Below are 20,133 nucleotides of genomic sequence, written 5' to 3' on the forward strand. Positions count from 1 at the left end.
AATTAATCCTAAATAATTGCTAATGAAACTTGTCATAGGATTTTGCTGAATGGACCCACTTTTCTCAAATATTCTCTGTATGGATTTTCTATGTGGCTGGAACAACACACGATAATCATTTTTAGTCCTCGATAAGTTTGGTGTTAATCCCCAATAATTACCAATAAAATCATAATAGCTATTTATGAGAACTTTTCCGGTGATAATTATTCCCTAATAATTATTGATACAAGGTCATTGTAATAGCTAGATATAAGAATCTTTAATGTAATAATTAATCCTAAATAATTGCTAATGAAACTTGTCATAGGATTTTGCTGAATGGACCCTCTTCTCAAATATTCTCTGTATGGATTTTCTATGTGGCTAGTGATTTTGACAAAAGCTAGTGATAAATATTAATTACACACGAAATCCAAAATATTTCAAAAACACGAACTCATTTTAACGCTACTTGTAATGTGTATTTCCGTAAGTCAGCCTTGTTAGAGAAACTCTAAAAAGTTTACTTTAGATTTTTTACTTTCGGGTTTGTTGAGAAAGCGAAAGGCTGCATCGATGATTTTATTGTGAACTTTAAAGAGCACCAGACTATCTTTAACGCGAAACCTACGAAGCATTAAAAAAGCGACCTACATTGCTTTATAAGAACAGCAAAACTGAATTTATTCAGCCCCCTCAATTAAGAGATTTATTCAATCGTTCGCTGCGAACGAGCCTGTAAAATTTCAACGATTTTAAAGTAAGAACCGTGAAAGTGGTCGTTTTTATTACAGATTCAGTTTCAAATTTCACAGATACTAATACGGTAAAAGATGGAAGCCCCCTACAAGCGTGTATTCCAACATCAATTATCTCATAATCGCAGCAATTACTCCCTCCCACGTAATAAATCTTGAAACAAAGTTTTCAGTAAAAGACGTTGAAGTAAGCTGAATTAGTGACAAGACCGAATTGGATTAAGACAAAGAAGCTTGTTAGGAACAATAAGGAATTCCCCGGAAAAAGAGTTTCTCGGAGACTAATGGATACGGTGTGTGCATGTTCACCGAACCCAGCCGTTGAAAAGAAACTTTAATGCGACCCTCGCAGGAGAACGGAAAAAGAGATTTTTTTGTAAGCCGACATCGCCGGTAAGATATTGCAAATTTAAACAACGGAATTACGTCGTCGAACGGTAATCCATACTTGCGCTCGAGAATTAGTAATGATAATGTGGCTCCGGAGCACAGGGTCCCGGATGAAATTGTTCCGCGGGGGAGTAAATACGTGTGCCGTATCCGGGCGGCTTCGCTGTGCTAGCAATCCTTTAAAGAAAACGTATTTGAATTTCATCTCCGGATAAAACTGAACACACAAAAACGGTCGGCCGTATTCACCGGGCTGGTTGAATAACGATGATAAGGTAAATATGTGGATACCGGGGAAAAACGAGGAGAACGCGCTCGGTGATGGATTGATGTTGTCGATTGTCTGGCGATGGAACAACTGACGAACAGCTTTAGAGTGCTCCGAGCTGGGAAACGGCTGGCCGAAACAGTTAACGGTGCTAATTAGTTACATTTAGTTTCATTCGCGCGGTCCGAATGCAACGGGAAATTCATCCAGACGCGACACAGGCGCGGCGGCGAACGCAATAACATCGCCAGATAAATTCGCGTGCCCTTCGCCCGTAAGAACAATGCAACTGCGGACACTTTATTTCTGACCCTGCACCGCTGTAATCGTAAATTCACTCTAAGACAGATGGCAGCCCGCGGTTAGTAATACAGCTCCTGGTTTCACAAGGAGCTACGTTAACTGTCTCCCGGTAGTTTCACGGTTATATCGTTTTGTTTTTCTAGTATTATGATAAAACGTGTGAAAGAGAGAAGGAAGCTTTATCACACTAAACGGTGAACGACCATTTCTCTTCGATTCAATGCGGTTGAAACGAGCCAAAAGGTTGGATATCCGTGCTTCAAGAGACGTTAAAACAAACAGCACTGAATCTTCCGATACCATTTCATCAAAACAACCCGAACGTAATACGTCTATAAATAAAATCGGCTATAAAATAGTTTACGAGTGCTTCGAAAACAAAGGTTTATGTACCGTGTCTACTAGGACCATCCATTTAAAATTAACGTTGACTTAAGGATTTGTCACTGACAGTACGAAGGGGCGGTGGTTGTACACGAGATAAATAAAACAGAAATGTAAGGTTCCGTGGAAATTTCAATACTAAACAAAGCTGTTGCGGACAACGGAATAATTGTTAGTAAAATTACGTAACTGAATTTCATAGTATAGCAAAAAATGGGGAAACGATCGTTTAACCCGATAGAAGAAATCATTTTGATGCACTACTTCGTTTTCGAGAGGAAGCACTTTGAAAGTTCATTGGGTGCGCGTGCACTTAATCGTGTCCCAAATCCGCGGATTTCACTGTAGACTGCATCTACCCTTGAATGTTTTCAAATGCGTTTTAACTGTAGTTTTTCCGCATTTCCTTTTCACTCGGAAAGTTGTTCGAACGCTGCGATCTTTGAATCTGTCATTGCTAGATTTTTATTTACAAAACCACATTCATGTATTTCGTATCAAATAGATGTATTCGTGGAATACTCGAATAACAGAGACCAAAGCAAAAGCTTAGTTTAGTATTGAAAAATGAAATCGATGGCATACCACACCAGAACACATCGTTAGCATCTCAAAAAGAAAAGCGTGATATACTACAGCAACATGGTCCTAATTTCAGTATTTGAAAAAGCAGAAGGACAAACATTTCGATTCAATTTACGTTTTCGTCGTTTCATATGTATAAAGAGAAAGAGAGACATTAGGAAGGGTTTACGAGCAAGAGAAAACATAGTCTACATTGAATCCCATTGGGGTGAGACTCGGCAAGTGCACGCGTACTCCATGAACTTCCGAAGTCGTTTTTCTCGGAAACGAAGCCTTGCTTCAAACGTTTCTATTTTATTGGATTAGGTAGAACGTTTTTCTACATACGTTTTCTACGAGGATTTACTATGCGGTTTACTCGCATTTGCTAGCATTTGCTAAATCCACTTCTCGTGAAATATTAGTGCGAGTTGGAATATCACGAGCTTCCTCGAAGCAACAGCTGATGACAAAAGTGTGTTAGGCCAATTATGTCAGTGCACGAATTCTTTCGTTTTATTCTGTTTTCAAGCATTCGCATCTCTCTGTCCGATTCAGACAAATTAAATCGAATTTTTTCGAAACATGGACACATGCGATTTGTTTGTATGTCAAGGAGATTTTACGTGACATACAGATTTCATATAGAATCGCCCACTTCTGGTATATGAAAAAAACGCGATTTTCCTATTGCTTCTATTTTCCAGTGTCAACCCTTTGCACTCGAGTGACGCCGATACAGTGTATCATGTCAAAGTAGCATCTCTCTTTTAATTATTATTTTTTTCATACCGTAAGATAATCACGCCGAATGCATAAATAAAAAACACAAAATCTTTCATTCCTTAATTCCTATAAAATTTCACAGCAGTATGATGATCTTAATCTGACTTCGTCTTTGTACGGCAAAATCACAATTTATTGCAAGATTTATCAGAAAAATCTTTCGAGAGCTAAGAGGATAAATTCTCAACGTCAACCTTTCGCAATAAAATGAACAGACTACGCGAAGAGATATAAGAGAAGTTTCGAAGAGATAATCTATGTTGTCTCGAAGTTCATTAAACCCCGCACAGAACGTTTACGAAAGATCTTCAACACACTATTAATCTTGTCTGCGTTTATCTAAGTAGCGATCTGTTTGGGGCTTGCACAGAAGCGGTTTCGAGTAACATTTCGCATGAAATTGTCTTCGAAGGGATCGTTACGGGCCATCGATAAATTTCCAGCGGAAGAGGTGGATTCCGGGACCGGTCGTTTTTACGAGCGAATCCGTGGGATACGACTCGAATCATTCTCTGGGAGAGCAGTTTCGCGAGCTAATCGAGAGGACAGTGTATCGGTGGGGAAGAGAGGACACTGATGGAGCAGCTGTGCCGCGTGATGGCAATCGAGACGTTATCAGCCGGCCGATAATCGTCCAGTGGGGTCCGGTGCGTCGGTTCGCCACTTGCCCGGAAATTCCTGAGACAATTGGCGGTCGGATCTCTTCCGATCCGCGGAATGCCATAAACCCGTTTCGACGCGAGCAGTTCGGGGACGGCCGGCGCACTCTTTCGCGCAGAAACGGTTCGCAGAAACGGTTCTCCGATGCACGCGAATTCCACGGCACAGGGAGGCCGAGTCGCCGCGCGACGAATCCGCGCCGGAATATACACGATTACACACGGGAATGTGATCGCGGGCTGCTCAAACGAATCGCTCGGCCCTGAAGCGTCGCGTTTCGCGTTCCCGTAAAAAAGTCGCGTCGACCCGGTTGGCTTTGCCTAGGGGATCACCGGCGCGTGAAACGAGCATCGGATTATCGCGTCCCGATGCGGGCTTGCACGAACGGGATAACAGATTCCCGACCGGTCGAGTTTGGCACGTTCCTGTCCAGCTACGGATCCGCTGGCCCATGCCCGGACCAGCAACCTTCGCGACCTAATGGAAATCCCCGATTCCGGCGGATTGCAGCGTGTAGCTGACGTCGATGACACTAGTACCGTTGCCAACCGGTCCGCCGATGCTGGAAAGGCTAGCCGAGACAATTCAACCGCAAATGTCAACGATTCGGACGAGCTGACGAGGAAATTGCCTTCGGCTAACTCTTCCTCCCTCGAGAGGGAGAGGATGGGCCCGGATGTGAACCGGCTGAAGTGTTCCGCAGGACGTGAAGTATTGGAAGAGGGCTCCCGGGTCAAGGATTCGACGATGTTGGCGCGAACCACGGTATTATTTCACCGCTAAAATGGGATCAATGTGGTGGCCACTGAGTAGAAAGGTCGTACAAGGATAGCGAAAGACTGCTGCTGGAGATTTATGAATGAAACCCAGAAATGGCTCGACAGTGACGAAGAAGGTTCCCAGAGTCTAAGGGCGATGGCAAGGTCTGGGTTAGCCGAGAAGAAGATTAATGTGCGAATCGCCGCGACGAACAATTCTCTTCGGGCCTCGGAAGGAGTAGCAGTATCAATCTGTGAAATGGTTCAGCCGAAGCGACGAAATTTGGTCTAAATCGGAGGAAGATTTTCAAGCCGAACGGCCGGCGTCTTGTAGATCAACGTTGAATCGAGGAAGCCGTCGCTTCATCGATGATTTGCAGAATCGATCAGTGAAATAGTCGGGTTGGGTTTAAGTGAACCAGGGAAATGAATGGTCAGGAACAGTTTACCCTGTGCGTGTCTGGAATCCATTATCATGCCACGTAGAGATCGCTGGCTAGATTAGAAAAAGCTTTGGAATCGAATGTCAGAGACCCGGGAAGATCGGGCTAGCAAAGTGGTCGCATCGCGAATCCAAGAAACCATTGCATGGAAGAGCCCAGCAGCTTTGCGAGCGGTTACCGATGCACGCGTTCGACTATGCGGAGAGCCGGCTATACCGAGAGCCGGCCATGCCAGCCAGCCAGCTTGCGAGCGAACCATGGAGCTTCCGCCAGCCTTAGAAATAGAGCACAATGCCGCGATTCTTCTGACGTCTGACGCGGATAGCCGCATTCCTGTTCACGGAGCACACGCGAGCCGTGTAATTCATCGATTATCGTGTAAGACGCTTTATTTTTTCCTAGCCAGCAAAAAGGCTTCCAGCGGCCAATCGGTCTGGTGAAACGGCATCGGAGCTGTTGTTCGCTCAATTGAGGCGATTCAGAATCGAGCATCGACGACGACGGGCTTTTAATCTGTTGGAATTGAACCGATGTCGCCCGGCCTGTTGTCGATGATAATAATTAACGCGTTCGCTGCTACGCGATGAGTATGCATGAGTTTCCGCGTATCGCGCATTCTATATTCATCGTGCATTAATGAAGCAGAACAATACTCGCCTTGCCGCGACCGATTGAAAATACCTCGAAATATGCGAAAATCGTGGAAAAACTTGCGGAATATTAAAATGCGTGCATGCGGTACAATCAAGACCTCCAAACAAGCTTGTTTTCAGCTTGACAGAGCGGAAAATCCAGTGTGGTATTCAGCATTTAGGTATCGACGACTTAGCCTACGACAAATCAAACAGCTACAAAACGGTCTTGACAAGTGTTGTTTTGCGGTAATTGCAGCCAAAAAGTACCAGAATTCGATAGGAAAGCTGCGAATCGTTCTCTAGATCTCTAAATTGCGGGGTGGACAGAGAGCGGTATAGCGATTGGCGAGCGTGTCGAGGCCTATTAACGTAACAGCGAAATCATTATCCAGCTGGAGAAGCGGCGGACCGATCGATCGAAGAAACGTTGTCCAGTGAGAATCGGCGGAAAGTACACGGGCACCGAGGTAATCGCGGTTAAACCAATTTAGGGGCACGTGGAGGGTCGGCGGGGCGTAGCACGTCGGCTGAAAAAGTGAAACGCTCCTAGACCGAGGATGCCGCCGCAGATCCCACAAGCCCCGGCTAATTTACTGCCCCCTGTTATTTGGCGAGCACCGTGAGAATCGTCGCTGCTCGCCCGGCTAATGCCGGTGCTCACGCGGCGCTACGTTATACGCGACGGCTAAATCATTCTGTCTTGAGACGGCCGAATGTGTAATTCGCTCGGCCATTAATTACGTTAATCGTCGGCCTCTCTTCCGACCTCGGGAACTCTTCCGATAATAAAGGGGACTAACAGCGGACGGCACGATACCGCGCGCGACGGACGTCGTCGGCCGGCAGCGGCGTGATGTCGACGACATCCAGCGGTCGCGCGACGAAGACGAAACACGTCATGGATCGCCGATGGGACCCTGAACGACGAAACAGCGACCACGTGATCGGGAAGCGTGTAATTCCTGGCGCGACCGAGCCCTCCCTGATCGAACAAACGGTCCGTTTATTCGGCGATATTTATATTTAGCCGAGAGAAGCCTCGTTGTGGGAGTAGCATAGCAAAGAGACATCGATTACCTTGGCGACTAGGTATATACCGTTGCTGGCCGTGGTAGATATCCTGGGTCACATGACAGGCAATAAACTTAGATATCCCAACCACGTGAAGGGAAAATCACGATTAATGGTCGCTGAGAATTCGCCTCGGGAAGCTCTCTCCGGTGGAAATCATCTTTGAGCGATAGCCTACATTTCTCGGGACAGCGAGGACCTCCTTGGCCAAGCGAATCGGAAACGATCCGTTCGACGCGAGCACCGTATCCCTAAAGCAGGCAAAATACTCTCACAGGGTTCGACATCGAGTTACACGAACACCATCCACGTGACCTGGAAAACGTCTTCGCGTCTTCGCGTGGGCCACACGCTGCTCCTTCGGAAACGCGAAGAGTTATCGGAACGGATTACTATCGCACCGAGAAACCCCGAAGCATCGTGGACACTTCACAAGACCTTCGCAGGATCTTCCGGGCAGAAATGGAAAAACAAAATATCGAAATGAATCGTTGACGCGACGCAACGCGGGGTGGTCCTGGACGCCGCAGAAAACGGTCGCAGAACTCGCGAGAGAAACGTACGTCGGGGAGGTCCCCCGAACAGAGGCGGTCGGAACGCGGTCGCTCGAGACCAGAAGCGGCGGACTGCGAGGCCACGCGTGTCCTCCGCTAGGATGCACGTCGGAGTACAGGGCGTGAAAGGGAACCAGGGGTAGCGCACCTGATTGACAACGCGGCAGGAGAGAGTGCGCGTCCTCGTGGCAACGCGGCACGTCATCCTGGCCAGCGGGCGGACAAACTCGAGCATAGAGAGGGTGGACACGCACAAGTCGGATCACCTGTACACCGCACGGTCTTCAGGCGAGAACTGAGCCCGCGAGGGAGGGAGCAGGAGAGGGTGACAGCGCGTGGGAGCGAGCGAGGCAGACGACCGTCGAGGAACAGGGGAAGGAGAGAGCGAGACAGAGGCCGACCGATGGGAGAGAAAGAGAGCGAGCGACGACGCGCATCGCGTCGCTGCAACCCCTATTCTGAAAATTTGCGGAGGTGGAAGAACAGAGAAGGAGATCGAGAGACAGAGACGGCGGCGGAGTGGGCAGGGGTGCCAGCGGGTGGAACTGCGAGGGCGAACGCGCGCCGCTCGGTTAGTACGCGCGTAGCGGCCCGAGGGAGGGAACCAGAGGGACCGGAGGGATGCGGCGAAGCCGGAGGAGTAGAAGGGGTGCAAAGCTCTGCCGGCGGCCGGCGCAGCGCGGCTCGGCGCGGCGGCGAGCGTTGCGCCTGCCCCTCAGCGTTTGCCTCCAGCGGAACCACACCGACGCGCGACGTCGTCTACCCTCCCCACGTAGTGGCGCTGCTGTTGCATCGATCAGCCGTGCGCCGCCACCTCCGACACTCCCGAAATGGTCAACCCTCCACCTCCGGCTACTCCTTCCTCTGCTGTTCTCCGGCGAGCGCGGCGCTCTGTCGGCCGCCACCTCCGCTCAGCCGCGCGCACACCGGTTAATTCCGTCGTTGATCTTCTTCCTCCGCCCACACAGCTGACCCCATCCAACCCCCCCGTACCCCTTCGATCTTCTTCTCGTCAACCCTCGGATGCTCCGTCATCATCGGCCCCCGTAACTCTGATTTATTACGTCCCGCCTTCTTTCATTGCTTGCCTCCGCTGCCTTTGCCTCCCCTCCCCCCCAACCACCCTTCCTCGTTGCCACTCCGCAAACCACCCCGCGTCTCTCGCAGCCGCATCGCGGTCACACGGCGGATGTTTTCGTAGCGGTCTCTCGGCGCTGACCTTGATCTCCATGGAGCACCAAAACCCGCCGCGTTTCGACTCGGTTCGACGAACTGTAACGAGAAGGAAGCAGGATACGTCGTCGATCGACAGGACGTTCTGTCCTCTTTCCCAATGGAATCTCGAATTTCCATCGATCCTCCTGCCGTCCTCGCTGCCCGCTGCTGATGCTGCAGCCTGAGAGACGGTACCGGCGTGACCTTGACTCAGCCGGAGGGACTCGGATCCGCGAGCGGCGCCCGGGGAAGGGTCGCGGGAACCTTTTCGCTCCGGTGAAAAGGAGAGTCGTGGAGGCGGCCCGGCCCGGCCCGACCGGTGTGTTTCACGCACCGGTCCTCTCTGTCTAGCGCATTCTCTCGCCCCGTGCTTCTCTTTCGCCTGCCACCGTCTGCCCCAAGTTCTATGGGATCGATAACCTTGAAGACGATATGGAATTCCGAGTGCTCCGTGCCCCCAAAGGATCACGAATATGTCGGAGATTTCGCGATACGGGTATCACGCCCTGGCGAGGATATCGTTGCGACAGTCAGGTATGCTGATAGTTAAGCGAGCCTATCCTCCCCGAAGTGGTTCGCAAAGTTAACGATATGTATACCACTGTCAGAATCAATATTTATTCGTATGTCGAGTTGCGAATTATCCTTCGGTCGGTGGAAGATGACTTCAGCGAAGTAAGGAAGTTCTTGCTTGTGTGCGAGGATACTCGTTGCAACGCTTCGGAGTGTGGTGGCGACATTAGTTAATTGTGTGGCGATATTAATACGTAGACTGGGGATCTTTTTGTGAAATATATACATTCTCCGAGACTGTTTTCTCAATCGTTTTAATAGGTGAAAATTTGTGTAACGATACCCTTATTAGAGTTTTGAATTTGCACTAATTTTTTGTCGAGTGAAAGAAGCACTCTGTTTAAAAGTTAATTCTGGTGACTAAAATTCTGCTCGAGTCGAGGGAATCCATAGCAATGCTTAGACCTGATAATAATAATATTAACCCTTTGCACTCGAAGCTATTTTAACCGTAAGCCTAAAATAATTTTTCTGACTTGTAGTATTTCCATTTGATATGACAAAGTGCATTTTATGCATATGAAATTGAGTCTTGCGGTGACTCGTACAACAGTTACACCTTTAACAATTTCTTAGATGTAAACTTTGTTAATATAAAAATTATCTTGGAATATGATATAACAATTTTAGTGGCGCCTCAGAGTCACCACTCGAGTGCAAAGGGTTAATGTCCACCAAATTTCGTTCATATATCGTGAATAGAATTCAATGGAAGATCGTGAAAGACACGATTGAAGACAACAATGTTCTCAAAAAGCTTCAAATTCAGTAATGCGAAATTTTTTAACAGGCGCTGCCGAACAGTTAACACGTTCCGTGCCGAGCTTTTTTTACTCGAATCTTCACACTTTGATATTTTACTAAAACTTGATGTATTACGTGCAATTATTAATTCTCGTACACATAACAACGTAACAAAAACTTATCAACGCCCATTCTTGCGGTGGAAATTGATTCTTCGGTTCTAAATTTCTTGTAAACAATTTGTTCAGTTCACTAAGTAAACATGCAAGCGTGTACCATCGATGGTACACGTGGCACGGAACGTGTTAATAGACAAAATTCGAAGAAACAGAAAAATGAAACTTTTCGTCGGAAAAGATTCGTGGAAATAGTCATTTGGGCCTGGATCCAGTATTAGAACTAGATGGCAATGCGTACAAATATTTCTGTCGAAAGGAGAGGATTTTCAATCTGCTTGCCTTCGATATTATTTGCACTTTCGATCGAGAAACGATCGAACTCTTGCACTCGACTGTTTGGTTGAATTTCGAGAGTTTTCATTACCTCTGTGCAATCGTTAGCCCTTTAATATTCCGAAATCGATATACCCAATATTTTTTATTACACTGCATTCGATGAACAACTGATATCGCTGGAGCTACAGAACCTTACAGATTGTACGGGCAGAGGAAAATAATATCGGAGCATTTAAGCGAATACTGCAGTTGAAACGGAACGTAGAATTCTATCAAAATGTCTGGTACACTGCAAAAACTGTAACCTCACGTTTCCGGGTGTATAAAGTGGAAATAAGGGTGAAAACAGTCAACGATTTTTCGGAAAGAAATAAGTTGGCTTCTCATCTGCTTCCATGCGCGTAATTGAACTGTAGATATTTATATGTTGAAGAAAGTTTATCTCACGAGATTCTTGATAAGAAAAATATAGTTCCCTCAATTCCCGTTAATTAATCATTCCGTGAAACAATGAATTAATGCTATTCATGTTGGCAGACAACAAACCGGGACTTTTAACCCCTTGCCGTACTTCAACGAGTCTAACTTATGATGGACATTTCTAGTTATGTTAATAATGAGTATTATTCCGTTCTTTTTACTCTAAATAAAATTCTGATTTCTTGTCAACGGTACTTAAACATTTAAATAAATGTAGACACGTAACAAATGTAAATTGCCTTTTTTCTTTTTAGAAATTATTACAATGGAGAAATTTCTAATCACTGTAACTATAAAGAAAATGGTACGGCAAGGGGTTAAATTATATTCTCAGCAGTAAAGTTAACCTTTAACATTGAAAAGGTACTTTGTAAGTTTGGCTGTTAAAGCCACCAGTTGACTGTTAAAATATTTTTGAAAAGACTAAGTTACTGTAATTATTTCGTTTAAATACCACACTTTTATAAACCGTAATATAATAAAGAATATCAAAGTATTTATCCTTCTTAACCAGCCAGTTGTTTTCGACGAGTATGCTCGTCATGGAGAAATCGCAACATTTTGTATTATGACGAATATCGTCAAAAACAGCTAACTGGTTAAAGATGTTAGTTGCATCAATATTTTATAAATCGTATTTGACCGAAAGTTTAGATCCGGTTATGAGAAAAGGCTGACATAACTTGATACTATTTCTACATCCCTCCGGCACCAAGGGGAACAAAATGTGATTCAAATTGATAATAAGACGAGGCGAATTTTCGCGTTTAACACTTTATCGTCCGGTCGTGGTTGAGACTGCCACTCAGTAAGGACTGGCTTAGTCGCGCGCGCATTTGCTCCCAGTACCGGCTAAATTTTCGCTATTCATTGTGTTGTGCTTATTCCTTTAAAAATAATAATAAATAATAATATAATTATTATAATTATAATTCATAAGGATATGGGGAGGTCAGCATACAGGAGGTCAGCTACTAACAAAACAGTAAAGAAGCGAAAACCGTCGATAGCTAAAAGTCGATTAATAGGCTATCGGTCGATAAGCATTGGCAATCGAAAAGCCGATTAATAGGCTAGCGATCGATAAACATTGGCAATCGAAAAGCCGATAAATAGGCTAGCGGTCGATAAAGTGTTAATGCGCGCCGGATCGTCGCGGAATCGCGTCAGACGCTCGTCTGTTCAACTCATCTGCATTACTATCGTGAGTGACATGACTGGAATCCGCATACGGGTCCGTGAAATTCCAGGCGTGTCTAGCAGGGGTGGCCCGACGACAGCGTCCACTGCGAGCAACCCGAGTTCAACACTGTCCAACGGTTACGTTCCCGTGCCAAGAAATACTCGTTGAAGCCATTTAACCAACTCCTTTTCTTGTTTCGCCTCGAAGGAATTTCCGGGGGTGAGTTATGCCCCAGGATTTAACAGCGCCCGCCCAGGGAGAACGGGGAAAGGTCGCGTCGGCAAGCATCCTTACCAGGAAATAATTAGACCCATCTACTTTCGACTAAATATTTACTCGCAAACGTTCGCCGGCGTTACTTTCCGAATTTCTGTTTCCGTTCGCTCGACCCGTCCTGAACCAACGGAAAAAGTAAACGAATCAACTGGAGATTCGACTTCGATCCGCAAACACATCTGCAAAATTATTCTTCGATTCTGTCCATTGACCGTCGTTTCATGGAATCAATATTTAACCAGTTAACTGATTTCGACGAGCAGACTCGTATTAACACAAAATAGTGTCATTTCTTCGTGACGAGTATAATCATCAAAAACAGCTAACTAATTAAGAAGGGTATATATATAGTACTTTGTTATTCTCAATTAAATTATATATTTTATAAAAGTGTCATATTTAAACAAAATATGAAGAAAATCAAAAGTATACAGTATAATTATAGTAACTTGCACACTTTTCAAAGAGATTGCAACAGCTAACTGGTTAAAGGGGAACTCTTGTACGGCTACAACGTTAAGTGATTTTTATGGATTCTTTGGCAGAAGTGTAGCGGCAATACGAATATAAACTTTGTTGTATAATACACGAAAGTATACCTTCGTGGTATTATTTGTTTATTGAACATAGTCACGAGGATGCAAACATAATTAATTTTCTCAAAGTTCACGATGGTCTATTTGGACCTAGAGTATAAATATTATTTGACCCATTTCTGACAATTAATTTAAATTTTTATGTGTTTCAATAAGATCTGAAGAAAAGCTATCGCGTTTAAGAGGAGTATCTTAAAAACTATGTTAATAAAAACTGCATCCTAAGTACATTGAAGTATATTTTTGGCAAAAAGGTCCGCTGTTCGAGTGTTAGAGCTGAGATTACAGAATCGAATTTTACGTTAATAAAGAAAATAGCACTGATGGACAAACTGATAACTAGAGTGCAGATTTTTATGCAAAATAAAAAACGTCCGCATTAGTTTTAAGATAGAAATGGTACATAGACATTTATTTCTTTCCTCAGCAAATTTTAACGAATTAAAAATGGAATGAGAGTATTTTTAAATCCTTTAAATGTTCCACTGTTGTGTGCTCTAATCGAATACGTTTCGTTCGAAATTAATCGATAGTAAAATTGAAATGTCCGTTACACCAGTTTAGAAAATGTGGTTTGGAGAAAAACGAGTCCGAAGTTTTTAATGAAGTTTCGAGATATTTACAACTGCAAAATCGATTTAAAGAGTTAGTCGGCAGACCACAAAATTACTCACCCTATTGAAAAGTTTCTGCCAGATGATTTTCCTCGATTTTACGGTCTGCGCGAGCTTTTTTTAATTCTCTGCAGGCTTTCACGCTCCGCTCTCAATAGCCTTTTCTCATTATGGGAATCGACGAATACTCCACGGTATTGTCCATTCGTTCCATTATTTATATCAGAGCATAAAAAGCTTTGTTAAATATTGGCGCAAATAGTGGCCAGATGAAACTGAATTTCAATCTTTTTGGAGGCGCGTTGGAAATGTTTTCCCATCGGATTGTCAAACAGAGGTATTAGAATTTTTATGAAAATTTTATGGATATTCGTACGAACGTTTTTTCATAATAGACTCAAAACGGAGACGATCAATATTGAATGTTCATGTCTTTCTGAATATCTCCTATCCAACGAATTTCGAGTGATCGAAATCGCATTAGAAACAGGTTTCGAACCGCGAGACAAGCACGGAGGTGTGACATTATAACAAGTCCATTGAAAGAGTTCGTAGGAGTTCTCGAGGAACAGCAATAGTGGGGTTGTTTCTTGCAAGTAATGTCGAATTGTTATCGCTTCTTACTGTTAGAGGAGTCTGTTACGTTCTGACCCGCACCGATGTCTCAAACCGAGATTGCATGTGCTATCAAATACACTGCTCGAACTAACTTCTTTTCTCGTAACAGCATAAGCGACTTTCATTCAACGAAACTCGGGAACAGTTACTATTGGAACAGTTATTCAGAAATCACCGACAGTGCCCGACTTTTCTATAAAGCCACCTGATATTTTATTATTATAATTAGAATTATATTCCATAGCAACGAAAAGATCGCGCATGAAAATAGTATTTTAGAATTAATATTCATGGACATAATATTTAATAATAAAAAGAACGTAAATTTATCTATTTTACCAAAAAGCAAGTGCGAAATTTTCATAAAGCCACACGCTACTTGATATTTTATTATTAGAATTAGAATAATATTCCATAGCAACGAAAAGCTAGCGCATGAAAATAATATTTTAGAATTAATATTCATGGACATAATATTTATTAATAAAAAGAACGTAAATTTATCTATTTTCCGAAAAAGCAAGTGCGAAATTTTCATAAAACCACACGCTACTTGATATTTTATTATTATAATTAGAATTATATTCCATAGCAACGAAAAGCTAGTGCATGAAAATAGTATTTTAGAATTAATATTCATGGACATAATATTTAATAATAAAAAGAACGTAAATTTATCTATTTTACCAAAAAGCAAGTGCGAAATTTTCTTAAAGCCACACGTTTCGTAAGTAAATAACATCAAGATTAACGAACATTTCTTCTCTATTTGAAAACGTCACAATTTATATAAGTCTTAACTTCCTTGATAATTCGTTGATGATTTGAGCTGCATTCAGAGCCAATTAAAAAGCTCCTATTACGAGGAAGGATTTAATTAAAACATTAGATGACTTTATGGAAATTTCGGGCATCGTACGTTTTCTATAAAGCTACTTGATATTTTATTATTAGAATTAGAATTATATCCCATAGAGCAACGAAAAGCTAGCTCATGAAAATAGTATTTTAGAATTAATATTCGTGGACATAATATTTATTAATTTTATATACAATAATATATAATTTAATTTATAATTTTATATATATATTTATCACAATAAGTTTACGATTCCTTCCTTCACAGCTATTGAAATTGTACGTTTTACAGCTGATTCTGTAATCGCAAAAGGACAATGCACTTTCGAGAATGCTAAAAAACGAATAGCTCGATCAATTTTGCATAACCGTTGAATATCAGCACATGAATTTTTTCCAAGCACGGTTTCCAATATTACGGTATCCCGAGCCCTCTATAATCACTGTTTGTCTACCCGCCGTAATTCCATCGGGCCCGCCTAGTCACAGGGTTAATTAACGCTCGTGTAATGATCCCCCGAGGCGATTCCCGCTTCCTCCACATTTTTCTCACTTACGTGCGAACCGTGTTTTACGATCACAGGGCGCGATAGCCAATATTTAAAAAAGGGAACACTGGAGCAAGAAAAACACGGATTCGACAAAAGCTGCGCCGAAGGATGCAGCGATACTTTTGCCTGCCAACGACGACAAAGGCCATCGACAATCGTAGTTCCGTTGCCGAGTGCTCAACAAAGCTGCTCCTCCGCTCGTCGCGCGGCGTTCACAATGCTGCTTTCTCATCGAAGAAAAGTCGCCATTAGGAAAAACTTCAATATCCGCGAAAGTAGTCCCATCGAGTGGAAGACACTCGAGCGAGCAAAAGCAACCGGCTCGAGTCCCGGGCAAAGCTCAGAGTTAATTATCCAGCATTAATTTCGGCTCGGTGGGGAAGAAACGACGTCCGTTGATCGAGATTCGGAGTTGCGGTGGTCGTGTGTACGAATCGGGAGCGGGTTTGGGGCGGTCGATGAAAAACCGACAGCGGCACAGACACTTAACGCTGTTTTCCTTTCCATCGTCCCCTGTGTTCTCGTTCCGATCGCTTCGAGGGCTCTTCCGGAGCGCGGATGCTCTCGCAAGAGGTATTCCACCTCCGAATACTCTCGCACACGGTGCATCATCGCCGAATAATCCGATTTACTCCGCTATTTAAGGAGGGTGCATCGTTTATCATCAGATTAACCGATTTTACAGGATGTAGAGGGTGTCATGTAACTGATAGTATAACCCGACAGGCTCTAATTACAGGCTTCGTTTTCGAGAAAATTGAAGTGGAAGATGCGCCAAGTTCGCGTGGCTTGTAAGTACAGTAAATTCGCTTCACACGTTTAGAAGTCGGTAGGTTTTAGAGTTAACACTGGATCTACCCCAAAAACGGGAACAGTTACTATTGGAACAGTTATTCAGAAATCACCAACAGTGCCCGAGTTTTCTATAAAGCTATTTGATATTTTATTATTAGAATTAGAATTATATCCCATAGCAACGAAAAGCTAGCTCATGAAAATAGTATTTTAGAATTAATATTCGTGGACATAATATTTATTAATTTTATATATAATAATATATAATTTTATTTATAATTTTATATATACATTTATCACAATAAGTTTACGATTCCTTCCTTCGCAGCTATTGAAATTGTAAAAGTGTTTCTGCGTGAAATTTTTTGATGAACGTAAGCATACATTGTAATAAATACACCGCGGATTTTTATGAAGAATAAAAATTGTCTGCAAGAGACAAGGGCTGTATAAACAAATATTTCATTTTCTAATCATTTTGATGGATTGAATGTAACACAGTAGCATTTTAAAATTTTTTAAATGCTTTTAATGTTTTGCATTTGATGTACATATTTTTGTCACAAATGCGTAAAATAAAAAATAAGTCATAAATGAATAAAAATCGTACGAAGCTTGAGCAATCCCATATAAAATAATTGCAAGTAAAGTGTAGAAAAGTTTCAGCATAAAAATTGCATTATACTCCCACCTAATTAATGGTTGATTCTCCGACTGCGGTTACCGGGTTATTTTGACCCAGTGTATTTAAATCGTTTCCTAATTAGATCATTGTTAATAACTGACTATTACATTGGGAACAACGGAGCACTAATTAGACTACACGAAGTCATTTCAAACGTATGTTCGAAATAATTGATGAATAAAGCTGGGGATCGTCACGAAAATCGTCAATTGTATAATTGTGAAAATGGTCCGCTATCCGAGGGTTAACCCCTTAATGCACAATTTAAAAAAAAAAACCGACCAAAAAAAATCAATTTTTTTTATCTAAGAAAATATACATATTTGGACCTTAATTTCAATAAATATGTAAAAAAAATGTAAAAATTACTAAAAATTCAATAAAAATAGTGGATAAATAATTATAGTGAATATTGAATCGCATTGCAGATCGAATTTTGTACCCATCGTACTGTTTTTCAATTACCAGTTACTATTTTGAAGGGGAAGGAAACGAAAAAAAAACTGAAAAATATTTAATTTTACCTAAATTTGTAATAATATAATAATAATATTTATTAGCTGAAAAATATATAATAAACTAAAACTATTCAAAATTTTCTTTTGTATGGTAAATTTCAAAACAAGGTGCAGCACATAGCCCAACATTCCTTATTTCAACATTAGAAAACATACCTTTTATACACTAAAAATCCAATTTACTCTCTATAAAAATACACCATAAAACAAAAACGTTTTTATATGTTGACACTAATAATATTTGTAAAAAATAAAAAACAATTGTCTTTGAAGAAATTCACTTTGATAACGTCTACTTTACTTCACGACTTGCTCACGAATAATACACTAAATGTTCATAAGTGCCATTCTAAAAGTGCATATTTTATTCCTGAATAAGCAAAAAATAGAAAGAGATCGGAGATAACTGGAGAGTAATAAATAAATTAGTCATAACAAAACTCACAAAAGTGCCAACGCTAATTAGATACGCAATAATGGATATAGATAGATAGAAACAATTACCAGGTCAGAGATGCTTATAAGTGTCACCCTACAAGACCATATTTTATAATCCCAAATAAACAAACTTTACAGCTTACAATACAGAATTACACGATGAATATCAATAAATTGAATGTTTTCCTTGGTTTTTATTAAGTTATTTTTACTGCCCGGATATATTCGAATCTGAACATTTTAGCGACATAAGTTGCGACGCCGACCGTATATATACGGGTCTGCACATTTTGGCCGGTTTTGCACGCCCGTGTTAATACGTTTCAGCGCGTTAAGGGGTTAAAGACTGAAATATTCACAGCACATCGCCTTTAACGTACCCCGTGTGCTGTTTCGCCCTTTGCTGCGAACGCTTTCACCTGTTTCAATAAATTCCCGCAAACCGATAAACCGAGGTGAAATTCGGGAACGATATTCCGTTTCCTAATGCAAGCATCCCGTCCATCGGTTTTCCATTTTCTCGCGGCAGCCATGCTCTCTCTAGCCCTCTAATTAAAGCACACGCGCCCGAACGAGCACCTTATCTTCCGCAACTTATCGATGTTCTCTCCGTACACGCGGCCGGAAATTTACGGCAGAATCGATTTCACGACGTGGAGCGGCGCGGCGCGGCGTGGCGGCTGCCCACGCGCGAGAAGAAACAAATAAATATAATAGCCTTGTCGCGTTCTTCCGATAGAAGGTGCGGAATCGATACCACCACGCGCTTCGTCTCGCCTCTTCGTTAATTCCGCGAATATCGAGCTCCATGCGAGCAGAGCCACCATATTTGTCACGCAACTCGCGCACGTCGGCCCTCGCCGGCGTGTTGGCGCGCCTTTTTCAGTCGTTCCCGGAGCTTTTCGCGTCGGCCGCGTTTCGTTTCAATGACACCTATTGATAATAGAGTGTCTTCCGATGGAACATCCTTCTCCGATATGAAAGCGACGATCCGCTTTTCAGGTCTCGTTCGTCAGCGCGGGACACGCTTCTGCCTCCAGAACCACTCTCTTTCCGTCGAACTCGTGCGTGTTACTGCGAGCCTGCATTAACCAGATTATTCTTCGCAAAGCCGTTTCACCTTTCGGCAGTGCGATGCTCTGCGCTCGCCGTTCTTCGATTTTCACGGTCCTTTCACGTTATTTTCGTTGCCGGGCATTAATACTTTCTCGTGACTGCAGTTCGATTATGCGGCCCTAATGCGGGAAAGTGGCCTAATTCCGAACAGACCAGGCGACACTGACATTGCAAATCTCGGTTTTTCAGCACATAAAGATGCAGACTTTTGCATTTCTTTCGCAGATGGTGACAACGTTCAATAGACTTTCTCTCCGTTTTCTCGCCTTTTTTTCGTCGAACTAAAATGGCTAGCGCCGCGACAAAAATCGTTGATTTGTGTGCTCTAAAACCGATTTTGGGAAACTTTTTAGTGGAAGTGTGTCAAATATGCCTCATTGAAAATGTTTTCGTAGAACCTACATCTCTTTCAAAGAGACATCGGTAACCTTTTTTGACTGCGGGTCAAAATCGATTTCATTTTAAAACGGTCTTTTTTCAGTTTAAAATAATCTTAATTGAATTTCCAGTTTTTTAAGGGCTCAGTAACTTGCTCAAAGACTCGTATTTACATAAAAGTCATCCATTAATCTATTGGGTTGGCAACTAAGTAATTGCTGATTTGTTCAATGAAATAGAAAATTTTGTTTTACTTGGAATGAAGTTTAATCTGTAATGTACTTTCCATTTTGTTCGATGACCTTTTGCCATCTCTCTGACAACTTGAAAATTCCACGCTCGTTGAAAGTCTGATCCTTTTCGGCCAAAAACTGAGTTAACCCTCTACGGGCCGAATTTTTTTCTTAAATACAAAAAGAAATTTATGCAACGGAAAATCTATTATTATAAACCTATATATGCTAATTATAAAAATATTTAACAG

General features: G+C 42.6%; 1 protein-coding gene across 36 annotated transcripts in view; it reads right to left on the reverse strand.

Moving 5' to 3' along the window:
• Positions 1–20,133, reverse strand: part of LOC143259034 (uncharacterized) — a 448,485-nt gene that overhangs the window by 113,730 nt on the left and 314,622 nt on the right. For 6 of the 36 annotated variants that reach the window (XM_076519779.1, XM_076519781.1, XM_076519780.1 and 3 more), the window contains exon 1: positions 7,705–7,848. The exons of 27 other annotated variants lie outside the window; for them this stretch is intronic. The gene's annotated coding sequence lies outside the window, so the exon portion shown is untranslated. Of the gene's footprint in view, positions 1–7,704; positions 7,849–20,133 lie in introns of those variants that run through there. 3 more of the 36 variants (XM_076519814.1, XM_076519782.1, XM_076519785.1) reach the window with 1 other exon arrangement.

Source organism: Megalopta genalis, chromosome 3 (assembly GCF_051020955.1).
Source record: "Megalopta genalis isolate 19385.01 chromosome 3, iyMegGena1_principal, whole genome shotgun sequence".
Taxonomy (NCBI): Eukaryota; Metazoa; Arthropoda; class Insecta; order Hymenoptera; family Halictidae; genus Megalopta; species Megalopta genalis.